Raw genomic sequence first — 17,039 nt, 5'->3', positions numbered from 1 at the left:
TGCCCTAGGGCAGGGAGGACATGTCTCCTCTTCTGTCTACCCACAGCCCCCAACTGCGGGTACCTAGAGAAGGGCCCTGGCTGGCTTAGGCTCTGGCCGAGGCATGGGCCTGCCCTGAAGCTCTTCAGCTTTAGACAAGCATCCAGGGACAGAGTGGTGGCAGATGTCCACCGAGGCACCCTGAGGGCTAATGAGGAGGTGGCTGGATGAAGGCCTTGGAGGGCAGAGGGTACAAGACTACCAGCTGGATCCTGCTGCAGGAGAGAGGGCAGTATGTGAACAGATAAGGAAGGCGTGGTCGCAGTGCTTAAGGTTTAGACCCCCCCCCCCCCCGAGGCTGCTCGTAAATGGAGAAGAGAACCAGTCAAGAAAGGGCTCTAGGGCTGGAGACATGGCTCAGTGGTTAAGGCTGTTCTGTGCAAAGCCTGCTTTGAGTCCCCCAGTACTGACATAAAGCCAGATGCACGGTGGCACACACATCTGGAGTTTGTATGCAATGGCTGGAGGCCCTGACACTCCCATTCTCTCTCTCTCTTCCTCTTCTCTATCTTTCTCTGCTTGCAAGTAAATAAATAAAATAAAAAAGAAGGGCTCAGGCTGGAGAAATGGCTTAGCAGTTAAAGCACTTGCCTGCAAAGCCAAAGGACCCAGGTTTGATTCCCCAAGACCCACGTAAACCAGATGCACAAAGTGGTGCATGTGTCTAGAGTCTCTGACACACCTATTCTCTCTCTGACTCTTTTTCTCTGTCAAATAAATACATAAAATAAATAAATAAAAAAGAATAGCTGGGTGTGGTGGCACACACCTTTAATCCCAGCACTTGGGAGGTCAAGGTAGGAGGATCACTGTGAGTTTGAGGCCAGCCTGTGACTACATAGTGAATTCCAGGTCAACCTGGGCTAGAGGGAGACCCTACCTTGATAAGCCCCCCAAAAGAAGAAGAAGAAGAAGAAGAAGGTGGTCTACAAACAGTGGGCTCATCCTGAACGTAGGTCCTGAGGCCAATTTCTAAGGCTAGAGGCTGTGTCCTTATGAAGACACTTAAAAATTTTTTAATTAAAAGTAATACACACACACTATATATATATACATACATACATACACATACATACATACATACATATATATATATACAATGTTCCTTAGGAACATTGCCCTTCTTCTTTTTGTTTGTTTTTTGGAGATAGGGTCTCACTGTAGCCCAGGCTGACTTGGAATTCACTATGTAGTCTCAGGGTGGCCTTGAACTCATGGCGATCTTCCTACCTTGCCTCTGAGTGCTGGGATTAAAGGGGTGTGTTACCCCTGGTTCTTGTTTTTTTTTTTTTTTAATTTAATTGGCTGGAGAGATTGCTTAGTGGTTAAGACACACACACACACACACACACACACACACACATATATGTATATATATATATAAACATATATATATGTTTGGGGGGGGTTCAAAGTAGGGTCCAGGCTGACCTAGAATTCACTATGTAGTCTCAGGGTGGCCTCAAACCCATGACAATTCTCCTACCTCTGCCTCCTGAGTGTGGGATTAAAGGTGTGCACCACCACACCCAGCTTTAAAAATATATTTTTAAAAGTTTTTTTGTTTATTTTTATTTATTTGAGAGTGAAAGAGAGAGAAAGAGGCAGATAGAGAGAGAGAGAGAGAGAGAGAGAGAGAGAGAGAGAGGGAGAGAATGGGCGCGCCAGGGCTTCCAGCCACTGCAAACAGACTCCAGACGCATGCACCCCCTTGTGCATCTGGCTAACGTGGGTCCTGGGGAATCCAGCCTCGAACTGGGGTCCTTAGGCATCACAGGCAAGCATTTAACTGCTAAGCCATCTCTCCAGCCCTTTAAAAATATTTTTGAGAGACACAGAGAAAGAATAAGCACGCTATGGCCTCAGCCACTGCATTCAAGCACCAGATGCTTACACCACCTAGTGCGCATGTGCGACCTTGTGCTTGCCTCACCTTTGTGAGTCTGGCTTGTGTGGGATCTGGAGAGTTGAACATGGGTCCTTAGGCTTGGAGGCAAGCACCTTAACCACTAAGCCAACTTTCCAGCCCAAGACACTTTTTTTTTTTGTTGTTGTTTTTAGAGGTAGGGTCTCACTCTAGCTCAGGCTGACCTGGAATTCACTATGTAGTCTCAGGGTGGCCTCGAACTCACAGAGATCCTCCTACCTCTGCCATCACCTACTGGGCACCAAGAGCCCGACCTTTGTGCCCCTCCCTGGGGACCCAATGCTGGCCCTTGGTGAGTCTGGTGATGCTATTGTTTTCTGAGGCCTGGAAAAGGAAGACACTTGCCCAGGGTCCCACAGGGAGCTAGTGTATTGGAACCAGGTCCTTCTTGCTATACTGTGGGGCCTTCAGGAGATGGAAGCCCAGCCAGGACCCTTCACTCCCTCCACACTGGAAGGGCCTGGCACAGGCAAGGAGAGGTAAGACTCCAAGATCCGAGTGGCTGTGCTCTGTAGACAGATGCTTGGTGCCACAGATTCTTTTGATTTCTTTTGTTTTTAATTTTTGTAATGTATGTGTGTAAGCATGTGCACATGTATGTGTGTCTATGTATGTGTATAGTGTTCAGGCACAGGGAAGCCAGAGGACAACCTTGTGTGTTGCTCCTTAGGAACATTGCCTTTCTTCTTCTTTTTGTTTGTTTTTTTGAGGTAGGATTTTGCTTTAGCTCAGGCTGACTTGGAATTCACTATGTAGTCTCAGGGTGACCTTGAACCCATGGCGATCTTCCTACCTTGCCTCTGAGTGCTGGGATTAAAGGGGTGTGTTACCCCTGGCTCTTTTTTTTTTTTTTAAATTTAATTGCCTGGAGAGATTGCTTAGTGGTTAAGACACTTGCCTGCAAAGCCAAAGAACCCAGGTTTGATTCCCCAGTACTCACGTAAAGCCAGATGCATAAGGTGGCACATGTTTCTGGAGTTTGTTTGCAGTGGCTAGAGGTCCTGGTATGCCCATTCTCTCTCTCTTTTTCCCTCTCTGCCTTTTTCTTTCTTTCTCTCTCTCTCTCAAATGAATAAATAAATATGAAATTTAAAATGTTTATTTTTTGCAAGGGAGGGAGGAAAGAATGAGAATGCCAGGGTCTCTCATTGCCAATGGCATCAGGCTTTACAAACAAGCACCTTAACCACTGAGTCATCTCTCCAGCTGCTGCTCATCTTTTTTGATAGGGTCTCTCATTAACCTAGAGCCAGTGAGTCCCAGAGATGCTCTTGTCTCTACCTCCCCATTGCTGGGATTATAGGTGTGTTCCATCATACCTACCACTTATTTTATTTTGGGGGGGGGGAGAGAGAGAGAATGTGTATGTCAGAGCCTCTAGCCACTGCAAACAAACTCCAGACACATGTGCCACCTTGTGCATCTGGCTTATGTGGGTCCTGGGAATTGAACCTAGGTCCTTTGGCTTTGCAGGCAAACATCTTAACTGCTAAGCCATCTTTCCAGCCCTTTCTTTTTTGGGGGGGGGGTTCAATATAGGGTCTTACTCTAGCACAGGCTGACCTGGAATTCCCTATGTATCTCAGGGTGGCCTTGAACTCATGACAATCCCGTACCTCTGCCTCCCGAGTGCTGGGATTAAAGGCGAGCATCACCACGCCCCGCTCACTCTCCCGCTTTCTAAGTGTGTTGACCTTGGCAAATCACTGGTGGCTGCATGCTCAGCTCTCCTCACTGGTGTAATCGGGTGAATGGATGGCTGCACAGAGCTGACTTGAGGAGGTAATGCATGGGCATTTCTCAAGGGATAGGACCTGGTGGCAGACAGCTACTCCATGTGAGTCTGTCACCTGCAGAAGCAGGTGCAGAGGAGAGCAGGAGCCTGTCTAATAAGGAGAGCGACCTGTCTCCTTCCTCCTCACTGCTCCCTGCCAGACTCTCCTTCGGATTCTTGGTTAGGAACTGGTGACTACCTCCTAGATATGACCAAGATCTGGCCCTGTTTTTCCATGGCCCTGGGAAAAAGCTGAGGGGGGCTCGCTGGCCTTTCTCTCTAGAATCACCTCTGGGCCCTCCTTTGTTGCTAAATCCAGACAGAGCCTTCCCACAATGCAAATCTGATTGCCTCTGCTGAGAGTCTCTTGTGGCTCTCAGTGGTTAAACCACTTGCTGGCCAAGCCTAACAACCAGGGTTCGATTCCCCAGTGCCCACGTGAAACCAGATGCACAAAGTGGCACATGCATCTGGAGTTCCCTTGTAGTGGCTAGCGGTCATGGTGTGCCCATATTCTCTCTCTGGGAATCTCTCTGCTTGTAAATAAATAAATTAAATATTTAAAAAATATTTATTTATTTTCACATGTGTGTGTACTATGAGAGTCTCTTGAAGCTGCAAACAAACACCAAATACGTATGTCACTTCTTTTCCATGGGTGGTTGGGCAATTGAACCTGGGTGGGCAGATTTTGCAAGTAAGTATCTTTAGCTGCTAAGCCATCAACCTTAGTTCCCTCCCCCATCACTTAGCTTTTTGAAAAAATATTTTATTTATTTATTTGAGAGAGAAGGAGGGAGAGAGAGAGAGAGAGAATGGGTGTGCCAAGGCCCCTAGCCTCTGCAAAAGAACTCCAGACACATGTGCCACCTTGCACATCTGGCTTATGTAGGTACTAGGGAATTGAACCTGGGTCCTTAGGCTTTGCAGGCAAATGCCTTAACTGCTAAGCTATCTTTCCAGCTCATCACTTACCTTTTGCAGCCTTCTTGAGGACCAGCCTTGGACCTGCTTGTTCCCTCAGACTTTATCAAGGGCTGTCTGTTGTCAGTGTAAGTTAATTTGAACTGGACTTGTTAAAGATTCTACTGGACGTAGGTGATGTTCCAGAACCATGGTGGCCTTGGGCATACCCATCCGTTCCCTGAGCTGCAGTCTCCACAGCTCTGTGGTGAGGAAACTTTCAGGGTTTCTTTTAAAAATATTTTTATTTTTATTTATTTATTTGAGAGGGAAAGGGGGAGAGAGAGAGAATGGGCACACCAGGGCCTCCAGCCACTGCAAATGAACGCCATCCACATGCACCACCCTTTGCATCTGGCTTATGTGGGTACTGGGAAATCGAACCTGGGTCCTTAGGCTTCCCAGAAAAGTGCCTTAACCACTAAACCATCTCTCCGGCCCTGGGACTCTTGGCTGGTCTAAATTTCAGTCACTGCCTCAGGCCAGTCTGCTGGTGCCAGCAGTGGACAGACAGACCCTGCCACTCAAGTCCACTGTGTCTATGGATCTGTGTGAACCAGTAGCTTTTCCCCCCAAGGTGACTATTACTGGTGAGAAGCAAAAGTATTTTTGCAAAGTTTAAGACTCTCGTTTCCCCAAGAGAACATGTGAGCCTTCATTAAGTGAGATGGGAGACCTGGGTCGTACCCCAAAGATGCCAAGCAGAGTCTTCCATTTGGGTGAGTGAGGCAGCTATTAGACTTCAGATAAAAGAAATAATCTTGCATTTGCATGGCCACTTTCTTCACACACAAAATAAATTCAAAGCCTAGACTCATGGCAAACAGAAGTAAGCTCACACTCACCTCCTAATTAAACTAAGAGAAGCCAGCCAGATCCAAGGTACCCGGCCCACTCAATTAATTAACATTTATTACAATCAGAAAACAATCTAATTCAATTAAAATGTTTCCACAAAAGTGGTTTAATGACTTTTCTCAAAATAAAGTACGTTAAACTGCAGAGTTTATTATGCCAAGGAAGCATCATGAGGAGACTGAAATGCCAGTTCCCATGTGGGCAACACATGCTGAGTGAGGCAGGGCCAGGGCAGGTGGCAGGGTATGACGGTACTGGTGGAGCCCCTTTTCAGGGGAAGGAGGGGTTGCTTCTTGACCAGTGACCCTTTAGCAAGCTGAAGAGCACCTGGCACCTGCCTTCACCCTCACGGCACTTCTGACTGCAGCCCTCTGCCTCTCATCAGCCCAGTGTGAGGGGGCATTCCTGGGCCACTTCTGACATGCTGTGTCCCCTTGGGCAGGTGGAGGCACAGGGACTGTTAGCAGGACTTTCTGAGATCCTGCCAGGAGGCACTTGGCAATCTGGGGAAACTGCCATCCAAAAGCTGCAAGCGGTTCTCTGACTCCCATAAGGGAGAGACTTGAGTTCACACAGCCTTTGTTACATAAAATCCCTCAGTGGGTCCCTGGTTATAAGAACAGAAAGCAAATACCCACTTGGTTCGTCCTTCTGAGCTAACGTACTCGAGCACCCACTATTTCCAAGCCGTAAACATCGCCAGACGACATCCTTTCATCCTGGCAAGACCCTGTGAGGTGGAAATCCCCAGGAAAGCCCGGCGCAGAGATTACGTGAGCTCACATGGTTAGTGGAAGCTGACATAGGAGGTCCAAACCTTGGCAGCCCCCAGACGGAGACCCTTGCAAGCTGACAATAACTGGAAACCTTTGGAGGGGGGCCTTTGAGTCCTTGGGGTGGTGAGGCCTCCGAGGACCTCATTCTGAAAAGGTCCCTACAACTCTGACATGGAGGATGTGAAATCCTTATGTCCTATCCAGTCTAATGACGTGAGCCCCTGTCCAACAGTACAGGAGGGGCTGGGCTGAATTAGGCCCCCTCTTTCCATCTGATTCAATTGCACCAACACAGACTGAACCATATGCATTATTGCCAACATCAAGCAGATTTCTTTTAACTTTTTTTTTTGATGTGTGAATGCATATTTGCATGTGGTGGGTCCACGCACAACATGCATGCATGTGTGCATGCATGTGTGTGCGTGTAGGCTACACGATGATGTTGGGTGTCTTCCTCAGTTGTTTTCCACTTTACTGACTGAAGCAGGGTCTCTCAATTGAACCCAGGGCTCACCAATTTATTTAGTTTAGCTGACCAGCTTGTCCTGGAAATCCCTTGCCTCTGCCTTCAGGCACTGGAATAACAGGCAGGCCACCACCATGCGCACTGGCATTTAGGTAGGTGGTGGGGATCTGAACTCTGGTCCTTACACAGAAATTGATTTATATTTATCACCACCACAGCCCTGAGTGGCAGTTTTTTTTTTTTTTTTTTGAGGTAGGGTCTCACTCTAGCCCAGGCTGACCTGGAATTCACTATGTAGTCTCAGGCTGGTCTCCAATTCACAGAGATCCTCCTACCTCTGCCTCCCAAGTGCTGGGATTAAAGGTGTGCGCCACCATGCCTAGCCTGAGTGTCAGTTTGAAAAAGAGTTTTGTGCATTTGAAAGACAGGAAGGAAAGAGAGAGGCTGAGCTATGGGCAGTTAGACAGGAGGCCAGTGGGCAGTCATTCCTGGACAAGTGACCTAGTGGGTCAGTTCTATTCTCCACACTATCTACCACAGAGATGGAGTTCACAATCAGAAGGACTATTAATATGACATTTTAGAAATGCCATCTTCGTATTTCATTTATCTCATTCTAGAAAGGTTAAACCATTTGATTTTTTAAAAATGACTTGTCTGTTCTATCAGTGTCTTATGTTTCTAATGATTTATATAAACTTTTTATAACTCAGGATTTTAACCCATGACTGTTATATTTGTTGAAATAGCTTTCTTGGTTATTTACTTTTCAATTTGGTTTCTAATGTTTTTAGTGGGCAAAGGCTTATCATCTTCAGTCCAACCTATTGATCTTTCCCTTCCAGATAACTCCCATTGCTTTTGAGCTTACAGAATCCTGTTTGACAGGAGATAAAACACGTATTGACTTAGCATCCTTTCTAGCTCTTATGAGGTCTTCTCCCTTTTCTTCCCTTGCGTTCTATAACTCAGTGTGATCTGTCTGGATTCAGATGGGCTTATAGTATGCAGAATAATGATTTTGCAAACAGCTCAGCAGTTGAACCCGTGTGGTTAACTGAGGCACCTTCTCTTCTCAGGAAGGAAAGCCTCACTTGTGCCGCATTACATGTTGACTGATCAGCTTCATTTCCAGGCTATCTATCCTGTTGTACTGACCCTTTTTTTCCCCCCTTTTGCTTGTGCCTGCATCATATGGCTTTACTAATCATAGCTTTCCCCCATGATTCTCTAATTTCAATATTTTCCACAATTCTTCTCTTCATTCTTCCAAGTGACTCTGAGAACCATTTTGGATTTCTCTCCCAAGGGGAAAACATGGCTATTTTAAATTCAAATTTCATGAAGATATTTGAGAAGACAGCCCGATGTTCATAATTACGTAATCTCCTTTTACAGTGCTCAGGAGAGTTCTCGAGTTTCTCATATTTTATTTCCTTTTTTTAAACAAAATTATATGTATTTATGTGTGTGTGAAAGAGAGAGAGGGGGGAGGGGGGATGGATGCGCCAGGGCTTCCAGCTGCTGCAAACAAACTCCAGATGCATGTGCCACCTTGTGCATCTGGCTTACGTGGGTCCTGGGGAATTGAGTTTAGGTCCTTTGGCTTCGTAGGCAAGTGCCTTAGCTACCAAGCTATCTCTCCAGCCCTCATATTTTATTTCTTCATATGCAAGTTTTAATTTTTTTTATGGTGCTGAGGCTCAAACTCAAGGCTTTGCATCTGTTAGGCAAGCACTGTCCCACGGAGCTATCCTTCCAACTCCTCATATTTTATTTTTCAGTCATCACTTTGTAAGTGGATGCCTAGAGAAGTAGAGATAACAATACAATTCATGTGTGTTACATGATATTACTATTTTTGGTGGGCGAAGCCGCCTTTCAAGAAGTCTATGATGTATTGTCAGCAAGAAAAGTGATGAGCGGGCTGCTGGGGGAAGGGCTTCCCTATACCATCTGGGTTTGGCTCTCCAGCGCTTGTACAAAATCTGAACGCTTGTGGCGAATACCCATAACTCCAGCACTGGGGGAGCGGGTGGGCCAGAGATAGGGGAATCCCTGGGGCATGCTGGCCAGCTAGTCTAGCCAAATTGGAGAGACCCTGTCTCAAAAACAAAAGGTGGGAAGCTGGGTGTGGTGGCGCACGCCTTTAATCCCAGCACTGGGGAGGCAGAGGTAGGAGGATCGACATGAGTTCAAGGCCACCCTGAGACTTCTGTGAATTCCAGGTCAGCCTGAGCTAGAGTGAGATTCTACTTAAAAAAAACAAGACAAACAAACAAACAAACAAAAAAAACCCGACAATAAAACATAAGGCAGACAGCGAGGAAGACATCCAACACAGATGCACACACATGTATGTGCGCCAGGGTATGTGCTCCCACACACATGAACACACACACACGGACACACTATACACCTTCAAAAAAAAAAGAAAGGAAAGCAATGCACAGAGTACTGAGCACACACATATCACGGGTGTGTGTGTTCTGTGTGGACATCTGCAAGGACGGAACTACAGGGCTTTATGACCGTGATTTATTGCCATGGTAGGGTAGGAGTGAAGAGGTGTGGGGTTCAGATGACCCAACCACCACAGCAAGAAAGAAAATAATAAGAAGGAAAAGCAGACTGCCAGTTTCTCTCTTCCCAGCTGCTACTTTGGTCCCCAAAGCAGCCTGGGAGGCTTCCAGTAGGGAAGATGCGAAGGCAGCAGGTGCCCACTGGGTACGAGGGCCGAGTGGTACTTGTTTGCCACACTTGGCTCTTCTCATCTGTGGAGGTTAGAGTCGTGATGACAGGCCCATCCAGTGCCTGTGGATTCAGACGGGCCACCTCTTTGGGCTGGCTCCCTCTCTCTGCCCACATCAAGAAGCCTTCCTCGGCTGCCCAACTCTGCTGCTTCTTAAACCTAGGTGACAAGAAGGAGGACTTGGGAAATGGTGGCCGTCAGGTTACGCAGACTGAGGTTCACGTTTCAGCCCTTCTTCCCCTTGCCAGCTATCTATGGCGTGGGCTAATGAGTTTCAACGTCCTCACCTGCCCGCAGGACTGCAGAGGGCACTGGATGAGTGCTGCGGGGAAAGCCTAGCCCAGAGGGAGGGCACGAGAAGCTCTCTCGGCTCCCTTCCTGGGGGACTGACTGGGACACAGTGGACAGCAGGCGGAGTGGTGGAAACCCGATCTTCCTGGGGTGCTCACATCTGGGACTGTAGTAGTTTGAATAGATGTCCCCCAGTAGATTCAGGAACTTATTTATCTTTATTATTTATTTATTTACTTGAGAGAGACAGACAGAGGGAGAAAGAGGGGGAGAGATAGAGGATGGGCACGCCAGGGCCTCCCTACAAATGAACTCCAGAAGCGTGCGCCCCCTTGTGCATCTGGCTTCTGTGGGTCCTGGGGAATCAAGCCTTGAACCGGGGTCCTTAGGCTTCACAGGCAAGTGCTTAATCACCAAACCATGTCTCCAGCCCAGATTCAGGAATTTTACTACAGCTATAACTTGGATTTCCAGCCACCTGGCTAAAAGAGGCTGGGGTCCAGCTTTAAGGTGTTACTGGGGGGCAGGTCTATTTCTAGCTTGAAGGTATTCAGCGTGCTTGAGCTCTGCCTGGGGTTCCTAGAGTGTGCTTGCTTGTGTTGTTGGGGATGGGTTTTTCTCTCTGTGTGGATTTGGTAAAAGGGGGGGGGCAGCTTCTTTTGCCACAATGGAACTTCCCCTGGATCAGTAAACTTCAAATAAAGCCCATTCCTACTGGGTGTGGTGGCGAATGTCTTTAATCCCAGCACTCGGGAGGCAGAGGTAGGAGGATCGCCATGAGTTCAAGGCCACCCTGAGACTGCATAGTGAATTCCAGGTCAGCCTGGACCAGAGTGAGACCCTACCTCGAAAAACTAACAAACAAACAAAAAAAAACAAACAAACAACAACAACAACAACAAAAACCCTGTTCCTCCCATAAGCTGTGCCCGCTTTGGAGGTTCATCCAAGCAACGTGAAGCTGGCTGCGACAGGGAGGCACATCCCCGTCTGCACATCAGGCCAGGGGCAGAGTCTGGGCAGCAAGATGGGCATTTCATGTGGGTGAGGGAACATTGCATTTGGACTCCTCCCAAAGCCGCTCAGGTGCATAGTCCCTGCAGCAGTTTTCTTCTCATTGCTGGGACAAAACACCCAACCAGAACCAGCCTATGGAAGGGTTTCCTGTCACTGGCGGATGTTTCTCCACGGCAGGGGAAGCACAGCAGGAGCAGGAAGCTGGTCACAGCATCACATCGCAGCAGCAACTGGGAGGAGGCAGGGGCACTGGCAAGGAGGTGGGGCTGTGAACTCCCAAGAGCTGACCCCAGTGACATAACCCCTCCAAAGCTCCAATAACTGGGGATTAAGTATGAAGCTTCAGCACAAACCCAACAGGTCGTGGAAGACGGTTCGCATCCAAACCATCACAAGGCCCCAAAGAACAAGGAGAAAAAGGACAAGAACAATGTGGGCATGGAGAGTCTCACTGCTGCGCAGTCCTGGTCAGCAGTCAGCAGGACTGCTATTGGGTGTTCCTCTGTGGGCACTATGTAGTCGTTGACGACTCAGGGTGGCATCAGGACAGTGTGGGAGAATGCTGGCAGGCAGACTCAGACTGCTTCAAAACAAATCTAGCTCCCTTACTAGTGGTTCTTGCTTATTTTCATGTTGGTAAGATGGTGATACTTCTAGGAACTCCAGATGCATGTGTCACCATGTGCAGCTGGCTAACGCGGATACTGGAGAATTGAACCTGGGTCCTTAGGCTTCACAGGCAAGCAACTTAACCGATAAGCCATCTCCCCAGCCTTCTCTCTCTGTTTTTGAAGCAGGATCTCAGGCTGGCCTTGAACTCATGGTGATCCTCCTACTTCAGTTTCCCAAGTGCTGGAATTAAAGGCAGGCATGCACCTGGCTCCTTTTTTTTTTTTTTTTTTTCTGAAGCAGAGTCCAAGTCTAGCTCACACTCACAGTGATCCTCTTACTTCAGCCCGGCTCTGGCTCATTTGTAAATATTGTTTTTCTCAGGTATTTGTCACAGTGACAAAAAAGGTCTAGCACAGAGCATGGGTACCAGTGAGATTGTGATTGTGACTTTACCTGACAATATGTTCAGAAGACTTCAGACCTGGTTTGGAGGAGGAATCTGGCAACGCTTGGAGGCGTAGACTGGAGAGGCACTGGAAGCTGTCTGTGTTCGTGCGTGGTTCCGGTGGGAACTCGGAAGGCTACAATGCAGACAGGAATGTACACAGGAAAGGCTGTGCTCAGGAGGTTTCCAGTGGGCACAAGGACTCTACTGGGAACCAGACTAGAGGCCATGCATGTCACATTCTGGCTGGAGCTGGTCTGTACTCTGTTCCTGTCCCCACAGTGTGGAGCTGGATCGTGTTTAACATGCAGCTCAGCGTCTAGACTGCAGCATGGTTCTTGCTGGATGCTTCTCGCCAAGTTCACAATGAGAATGGTGCGCAAAAGCAGGGCAGACAGGTTTGGAAAAACTGCAGTTGGTCCAGAAAAGAAGTGTATAAAAAACTGAGGACAGGGAGGGATGGCTTAGTGGCTAAGGCATTTGCCTGCAAAGCCAAAGGACCCAGGTTCGATTCCCCAGGGCCCACATTATGCACAAGGGAGCACATGTGTCTGGAGTTCATTTGCTGTGGCTGGAGGCCCTGGCATGCCCATTCTCTCTCTCTCTCTTTCTCTGTCAAATAAATAAATAAATAAAAATAAAATATAAAAAGAAATTGAGGACAAAGTCTTGCATGGTGGCGCACACCTTTAATTCCAGCACTTGGGAGCCAGAAAGGTAGGAGGATTGCTGTGAGTTCAAATCTACCCTGAGACTACAATGAGTTCCAGGTCAGCCTGGACCAGAGTGAGACCCTACCTTGAAAAACTAAAAACTAAAAACTAAAAACTAAAAAAAAAAAAAAAGTTTTTTCTTTTTTTAAATTTTAGGTAAAGGAAATTATAGCTGCTGAAAATATATGGGTCATTAAAAAAAAAAAAAAAAAGCCAAAGCCGGGTGTGGTGGCACACACTGCCTTCAATCCCAGCACTCAGGAGGCAGAGGCAGGAGGACTGCTGTGAGTTTGAGGCCATCCTGAGATTACATAGTGAATTCCAGGTCAGTCTGGGCTAGAGTGAGACCCCACCTTGAAGGAAAAAAAAAAAAAAAAAAGAAAGAGTTGGCCAGACCTCATCCATCATCGGCTCAAAGGCAAAACCCCTTTGAAACACTGCTTTGAGAAGAAAGCTCAAGGGTGCCTGGCTGCACAGCACTGCCTAGCGAAGTGTTTTCCTGCATTCAACCACGCAAGGCACATAGAAGCCCTGCAGCTGTGGTCCAAGGGGCCCTTGTTACTGCTCAAGCTGGTGGGGCAGACTTTCGTGCCATCCACATGATGCTAGTTTTGCAGGCATGCTGAATCTGAGAGTTTCGGGATTATGGGGGCTTCCCCCCAGCGTTTGAAAGGCAGTGTGGGAGATCAGGTAATGTGTAACAAGGTAAACATTCCTGTGAATAGCTCCTGGAAGGGTGAGGCCAATGATGGAGACCCAGGGCATTGGATATGCCAGTAATGTGGAATGTCTGTCAAGGAAAGCTGCAAAGAATGAACAGAACTATAGCCTAAGAGAGGGGCTACAGGAGGTGCGGGTGGCAAGACCACAGGCTCAGGGCTGCCGAAGCTGTCTGGAGCACACATCGCATCACATGCCTTGGATGTCAGACACGGGATGCAATGCTTGCTTGCCCTGCGGAGTTTGTGGTTTTGCTTTCATCCCGTTCGTTACCCTCTGTCTCTTCCCTTTGGAATAGGAATGTTTACTTTGTGCCGTTGTAGCTTGGGAGTACATAACTTTTCAGGATGTTTCAGGGGTTCACAGCTAAGAGTTTGTCTCAAGCCTCAGAGAAACATTCAAACTTGAACTTCTGCACACGACTGGAGCTGAGGGCACGCGGTGGGAGGGCCGCGAGTGTGCTTTAGGTAACACCGTGTTAGGTGGAATTACGACACGGTGGTTGTCTTTAGTTGGAGATTCAGGATGACTTAAGGAGATGTATTTGGGTGTCAAGTTGACAAGGGGAGGACTTGGAATGGCTAATCTGGTGAATGTCATTGGATTGAGAAGGGTGTGAGGAGCGCACCTCTGTGTATGTATGTGAGGGTATACCCAGAAAGGGTTAACTAAGGGGGGAAGACCCACCTGAGTGCAGGTGGCACCATCCAGTAGCCGGCCCCCATGGAAGCCTCGTCCAGGCACGCCTCTGCTTCCTGATTGTTGAGAGGCGAATTGCTCTATTTCAATGATGTATAGAAACCTCAAAACCCACAAGCCAAAATAACACTTTCCCCCCTAAATTGTTTTCCTCAGGTATTTAAAAAAAATTATTTATTTTTTTATTCATGAGAAAGAGGCAGACAGAGAAAGAGAATGGGCACTCCAGGGCATCTAGCCACTGCAAATGAACTCCAGACACACGTGCCACCTTGTGCATCTGGCTTACATGGGTACTGAGGAATTGAGCCTGGTTCCTTAGGCTTTGCAGGCAAATGCCTTAACCACTGAGCCACTTCTCCAGCCCTTTCTTGGGTATTTTGTCACATTGACAAAAAAAAAAAGCAAACAAGCAAAGCAAAAAATAATCCTCAGACTAACACTGGGTCAATATATTTACTGAAGATCTTTCCAGAACAGGTTTCTGCCTTCCTGGAGGAAAGAAGGGTTTGGCTAGCCCAGCATAGATCATATAAGCAGGTCTTGGGGGTGGGTTGGGGCTGGGGGTCCACTATTCCATAATCCTCTATCAGGGCTTCAGTGTATGTAGCGTTCTGAGGGTCCAGAATGGGCTTCCAGACCTTTGCCGCAGAGTAAACAACACACAGGCCTTTGGTGTTCAGGGATGACAATTCATTCTGGACCTTCCAGACTGCTGTCCAAGGCTTGCCCTCCAGTGGGCATTCCTGGCCAGCTTCTCAGACGTGGAGTTGGATTCCAAAGCCCACCACTGAGCACCCAGCACATGACACTTAAGCAGGAAAACAGGAGCAGAAAAGGCTTCCACACCCCCGCCCCGGGTGCCCCGCTCTGCTCTCTGAATGCCCACTGTTCTCTGGGTGTCCTTGTGGCACAGCTGGCAGGAGTGAGGTGGCAGTGAAAGCGCCATATGTGAAGATCAGGGTCACACAGATCCAGGTTCAAACCCTGATTTTGATTAACTGAGTAAAAAATAGGCATTTCTGTCAGAGGAAAAAAAAAAAGATTAAGAATGAAGCTATTGCATTAGTGGTTGAAGTGAATGTATGTGAAAAGCACTTGAGGCTCATTACTGTTAATTCTAGGCTGCAGCTTGGGGCTCTTAGGTACAGTACCCAGGTTAGAAGCACAGAGGTGATTGGGAGAGGCCTGTTTCCCTATCCTTCAGGAAGACCAAAAGATCAACAAGTTGGTAGGAGGGCTGGAGAGATGGCTTAGCAGTTAAGGCACTTGCCCACGGTTCAATTCCCCAGGGCCCACGTGAGCCAGATGCACAAGGGGGCACACGCATCTGGAGTTCGTTTGCAGTGGCTGGAGGCCCTGGCGTCCACTCTCTTCCTCTCTCTCTCTCAAAACAAAAACAACTATCTTCCTCTCTCTCTGCCTCTTTATTTCTCTCTCAAAACAACAACAACAACAAGAAAGAAGTTGGTGGGAGATGCCTAGAAGCTCAGACCCTCTGGGCATGAAAGGGGAGAACTACTGAGCCTAGATCAGGCTCTGTACTAAGCATCAGGTGGCTGATGAACTAAGCAGGGCCAGTAAGAGGGAAGAGAAGTGGCCATGTACTGGTGTTGGGGTCAGACTTGTTCAGGATGGAGAGATGGGAGAAGGTTGCGGCTCACTGTTATAGAATGCTTATCCAGCATCACAAAGCCCGTAAGAGAGGGAGAGAAGGAAGAGGCGGGGAGGAAGGAGGAAGGCAGGTGGATAGAGATGGAAACCATGCTGCCAAACCACAGGCTAGAGAACTGGAGACATCACTCCACCTATCTGTCGGGCAGTGGTGAGAGGCAAGATGAACCACAGGCTTTGAAGGTTCTTACTCTCCCTCTGACTCCAGCTCAAGCAGAGACTGCTGGGCAATGGGGGTGGTGGGGACAGATCTGCAGAGAACACTGTCCTTATGTAATGGAGGCAGAGGCCTTGTATTTCCCCTCCCAACAGGCAGATTACTTCTTTAGAAGCCCATGGCCCTTTTGCTTGTATGTTTTTTTCAGAGGACTTCTAGTCTAACTTGGATTTTATTTTTTAATTTTGTCTTTTTGTTTGTTGGTATTTCAAGGTAGGATCTCACTCTAGTCCAGGCAAACCTGGAATTCACTATGTAGTCTCAGGCTGGCCTTGAACTCACAGCGATCCTCCTACTTCTGCCTCTCTAGTGCTAGGATTAAAGGCATGTGCCATCACGCCTGGCTAAACATTTTTATTTATTTGAGATTGTGAAAGAGAGCCAGAGAGCTAGCTAGTTAGATGGGAATGAAGAATGGGTATTACCAGGGCCTGTGGCCAGTGCAAATGAACTCCAGACATATGCACCACTTTGGATATCTGGCTTTACATGGGTACTGAGGAATCAAAAATCCAGGCAGACAGGCTTTTCAAGCAAGCATCTTTCATTGCTCCCCAGCCCCCACTTGGATTAAAAAAATATATATATATGTGTGTGTGTGTATAATGTATATGTGTATATGTATGCATATATATAATATATATATACATAATATATATATAAAATTAATTGTGAGGGGTGCACAATGCCACAGTACATGTGTGGAGGTCAGAGAACTTCAAGGTGTCTATGTCCACTTTCTTTGACAGCCAGATTGCAAATGAAATGAACATCAGACTAGCTGGCCCGTGAGCTTCATTCCTCTGGTCCCTCCTCCCAGTGTAGCAGGAAGGCCACAGATGCATATTTCACTTTGCATCTGACTTTATATGGATGCTGGAACCTTGCAAACAAATGCCTTGAACAGGTGAGCAGTCTCCCCAGGCGTTTTTTTTTTTTGAGAGAAAGAAGTAGAGGGAGAGTGTGTGCGCACGTGCATGTGCACCAGGGCCTCCAGCCACTGCGAATGAACTCCAGACACATGCGCCCCCTTGTGCATCTGGCTTACGTGGGTCCTGGGGAATTGAACCTGGGTCCTTAGACTTCGCAGGCA

The sequence above is a fragment of the Jaculus jaculus genome, chromosome 10 (assembly GCF_020740685.1).
Source record: "Jaculus jaculus isolate mJacJac1 chromosome 10, mJacJac1.mat.Y.cur, whole genome shotgun sequence".
NCBI lineage: Eukaryota > Metazoa > Chordata > Mammalia > Rodentia > Dipodidae > Jaculus > Jaculus jaculus.
The sequence above is the reverse complement of the archived record's forward strand: the minus strand, read 5'-3'. Positions refer to the sequence as shown.